Source organism: Mauremys reevesii, linkage group 22, assembly GCF_016161935.1.
Source record: "Mauremys reevesii isolate NIE-2019 linkage group 22, ASM1616193v1, whole genome shotgun sequence".
In the NCBI taxonomy this organism is placed as follows: domain Eukaryota; kingdom Metazoa; phylum Chordata; order Testudines; family Geoemydidae; genus Mauremys; species Mauremys reevesii.
Window position 1 is genome coordinate 9,409,597 of NC_052644.1, and position 4,483 is coordinate 9,414,079.

Genomic DNA, 4,483 nt, shown 5'->3' on the forward strand with positions numbered 1-4,483 from the left:
TCATCCTGCAAGTTTATCGACGATGAAATAGCATGAGTGTCTTGAAAGGACCCAAAAGACTGGTACTCTGTCTCTGGAAATACCAGTGTTTTCATAGCCTGTTTCACCACTGCTTATGCCTGCATAGAACTATACAACCTGCTAGACAGGTTGCAAAAGCAGTGCCTGTACCATGACACTGACTTGGTGATATTTGTGAAAAGGGAGGGTGACTGGAATCCTCCTCTGTGGAATTATTTAGGCAAGATTTCACCAGATCAACACATCACCGAGTTTGTGTCAGCAGGACCGAAAACATACGGGTAAAAGCTGCCGGGAAGAAAGACCTGCATGAAAGTCAAAAAGTATTACCCTGAACGTAGCAAATTGTGAAAAGATCAACTTGGACAGTTTGAAAGATCTAGTTCTGGACTATTGCACGGGCCTGTGAGAAAACACCTCCAAAAAGATAGAGGTTCAGCAGCCCTCTATCATAAGGAACAAAAATCAGTGGCAAATAAAGACAAAAACCCATAAGAAAACCCATAAGAAAACACAGAAAGTCGTTTCCACCAAGAAGGTCCTAGGAGAAGGGTTTAAAACCCTGCCCTATGGCTTTAAAAATGGATCTGAGGTGGAAACACCCCTTTTCTGCAGTTCTTGCGGGGCCTAGCAACTGTGGGAAAATGTATTGGATAATACCAAACAAACATTGTCTGTTATGCCTGAGAGTATTGGATAACATGGCTATAAAAATCATTGCAAGATACACGTCTGGGCTTGTTGAAACATGTTTTAAGCAAGGCTAGATATGCCCAAGAATTTAAATTTAGTTTTTACAAAATTCATTACCATCCGGTCGTTTTGCACTAAGTCATTAGAATACAATTTTAAAATCCAGTCAAAAGATAAACCCTTGCTACGATGATGTAAGAAAAACACGCAGTGATCGCTGCAGGCGACAGAGTGGGGGTCTTGTAATTGTCTATTGTGAAACACATTATCTGTGGCATTTTTGTTTAAAAATTTCATAATGCTTTTAGGAAACAACACGCTATTCGGGGGGGGGGCGTATGAGTCAAAAAACTCTCCACGGTTACACCTCACCAGATACAAGGTGAGCCAACGTTCACCAGGTTGGTTATGTGGATGCGTGTTGACCACCAAACCTAAGGGTCTCTGAGACAGCTTGCTGCCAGGGAGCCAATCATAAGGGAATTCTTTTTTGTGTAAGGGGTCATTGATGAGACACGTGAGAGCTGCACGGTGTCCATGTTCACATATAGTCAAGCAGAACATTTCTCCTCTGATTTATCACTATGATGTTGTCAAAAACCCCATACACGATCATATTGACGGTGACGGTTAAAGCCGTCCCAAAACGTATTTCTGCTCTCAGGTTCCCGGTTTTAAACAGGGAACAGTGATTGGTGCATTCTTGGTTGGGAGACAGGTCAAAGGCAAACAAGGTGTAACCCCGTGCAAATTCCTCACGGTTGATTAACAGAGAATGATCTTTTACATGTTTACCAGCTGTCTGTACCAGATTCATGTATTCTCTCACGCAGTGTTCTGCCTCGAAGTCTGGTTGCACAGGCTCGGTTACGGAATATTCCACCTACGCCAGCTTCGTACATCCAGGAAGGGCATATCCCACCTGGGCTTTGTAATAGTTCCTGTAGATGGTGGGGTCACTGTAATTTTTTAGGATCGCCATAATGTTTTGCTTTTTAGAAACCTTGCTCTCTCCGGGGACACAGGTGCCCCTTGATGATCACCTTGCCAAAGCAATACAAGACATGTCTGTTCTGATCTGTCTATTTCAATGGTAATGGTATCGATGTGGTGTTTTCTGACAGGAACATAATGAGGTTTATCATAGGGGATGGTGGCAAACTCGTTGTTCCTTCCTCGGACAGGGACACAACGTAACAGGGGAACAGAAAAGTCCCCCACAAACTCGTGTTCTACAATATCTATGAACAGACGCAAGAAATTAAAAGCCCTGTGATGTCTGCTGAGAAGCGGAATTTTTGGACGCTGTGCTTCGGGCCCAAACCTAGAATGTTAGCTAGCTCCCCGCTGATAGAAAACATACAAGTAAAATCGGCAGATTTAAGACTAACTTTTCTACCCCCAGGGTCGTAGTTCATGACCACCTCAGGCGGTGTGGGATGACGAGCCACAGTACTGTTCATATGATCCAATAATTCAGGTATGGACGAGTAATAACCTCGTTGTAGGATAAACTCCATGCCATACCTGCAAAGGTGATTTCAAAAGGGGTGTCTTCGTTGATAGTGTTCTGGCTGTGCGGGTATTGTATTTCCACTAACCCACCTCCCAGGCTCTCCGGAGATCCTAGGGCTAAATTAGCCATATTGTAAAGTTCAAGCTGGTGTTCTGAGGAAAAACTGCAGAGCTGGCATTGCTGGGCAACATAATGGAGAATCCGCTGTCGCTCATTTTTCTCTCTCTCTGTCTTTGCAGGAGGAATCTTTTTGTTTGTTTCTTTTGTTCGTGTCTAAATGTCACAGAGTTGAGAAGCTTCCACCCAGCTGTTAAACTTATCGCCTCCTCAAACCATTTCACCAGTAGCTGCTTTCTTCTCCCTTTTCCTTTATCCGCTAGAACTTTTTCGATCCTGTAAATCCTGTCTCGTTTGGGGTTTACTTTTTGTAATTCTTCAGGGTAAAAAGATCCAGTAACTGTCTCACCCTCATAATCTTTTAATCAGTATATAGGTCTCTGGCTCCTGGTTAAGGCTTCATCCACTATAAATAGCTCATCAGTAAACGTCTGTTCATAACGTTTTTTAAAGGCTCCTTTGACTTTAGATAGTCTCACGTGGTCGCCTTTTCTAAAACGGGCAACAACTGGCTTTATTTTAAAACCATCTCTATAAACTGTTTTCCATATCTTCAGAGAATGTGAAGGATTAACATCAGCAGGTCTGGTACGTATAGTTCTGTGAAAGCTCCGGTTGTCACTTTTTATAAAGTCAGATAACACGTCTTAAAGCCTCTGTTATGTTTGGAGAACCGGTGCACATCTACCAGATCTGCCTGCCATTGCGCGTCCACATCTGAAACAATGGTCTTGTTTCTTTTAAAATGTATTTGAGCCAGTTTGTGTAAAGTGTAAGCATCTGATCTGAAAGCCAAGCTGTTACCTGTCTTCTATTTAAAGTTTTACCGTGCTTTTTGGCCACTCAGAAAGAGGATTCTCCCACCAAAGCTCCCAGCTTCCCTGGGGATGTAATATATTTTCATTAACAGAGCTGTGGAGACAGGACTGTTCCTGGTACCGTCTTTTACTAACGCAAGTATGGAGGGGATACAGTCATAGGGACACATTTAAATAAGTTTAATTAATTGCCTGGTTTAACACAACCTTTGACAGCCACCTGTAAAAATGGACGCCATGACCCCTACAACGAAAGACTCTGAGCTGGTTCATTCTTCTATTTTGTCCTTTTCCGGATTTTCCTCTTGAGATCTGCATCTCAGACAGGAGCAAAATCAGCTGATGCATGACAGGGCTACCGATGTGTAAGTTCTCAAAGGCCTCTTGAAAGGCATCGTCGAGCTGTTGAGAGATTTTCAGACAAAAAAATCAGTGTAAGCAACCCCCTGCTTGTTCTTAGATTTATGCAATGCCAAGTTGATTCCTAACCCCATTATACCCCCATGATCGACCATCGCTTCTTAATCATTCATTTACCTGAGCAACGTCTTTCCCGTTCATTTTGTCCACCAGTGACTCCCGCAAGCCATGATCATCTTCCCACTTTGGGGGGGGGGTTGTCACACTCAACGAGGTTCTTCACGAGGGTTCGGGGTCGGGTCCTGAGGTATCTATCAATGGTCGAGTCAAAGGGCCCTCCTCGGAACTGTAACTGCTATAGCGCTTTATCCATACAAGCCCAAAAGGTCCTCGGGGCTAAAACAAAGTCTGAAGTTCTCAGGGGAGTGGTAAAGGAGTCCATGTCTCCTCTCAGCCTTTCCACAATTCATAAAACACGTCTTCTTGGTAAGAGATGGCCTCCTCTGCCCAGCGCTGGGACTTATGAGGTGATGTGCTGCACTCTGATTGGCAGAGGGCATTGGAAGGAGTTCTTAGAGGGGTCACACGACCCTCTTCTGGGAGGTTCACCCCTTCCGAGAACCTACCCTGTTTTGGTCAACTCTCCTCTTGGGGCAGTCCTCTGCAGCTGAAACCCATCGCAATTGGTAAAGGGTGGTGAGAGGAGTTCCTAGAGGGGTCACATGAAGCACTTCCGGATGGGTCACCCCACCCCAGAATTCCCCCCAGTTGATCAAATCTCCTCTTGGAATGATCCCCAGTGGCTGAAACCCATCCTGATCAGTAGATGGCGGTGGGAGGAGTTCTTAGAGGGGTCACACAAAGGACAGGTCACCTGCCCCAGAACTCCCCTTGATTGGTCAAGTCTTCTCTCGGGGCATTCCTATTGGGGCGAAACCCATCCTGATTGGTAGAGGAA

General features: G+C 44.7%; 1 long non-coding RNA gene across 1 annotated transcript; it reads right to left on the bottom strand.

Annotated features, from left to right (window-relative positions):
- Positions 1–3,330: 3,330 nt before the first annotated feature.
- Positions 3,331–3,968, bottom strand: LOC120388143. The gene is made up of 2 exons (XR_005590507.1): positions 3,703–3,968; positions 3,331–3,567 (listed from the first exon to the last, which is right to left on the bottom strand). It is a non-coding gene; the product is annotated as an uncharacterized LOC120388143 (long non-coding RNA).
- Positions 3,969–4,483: the final 515 nt, after the last annotated feature.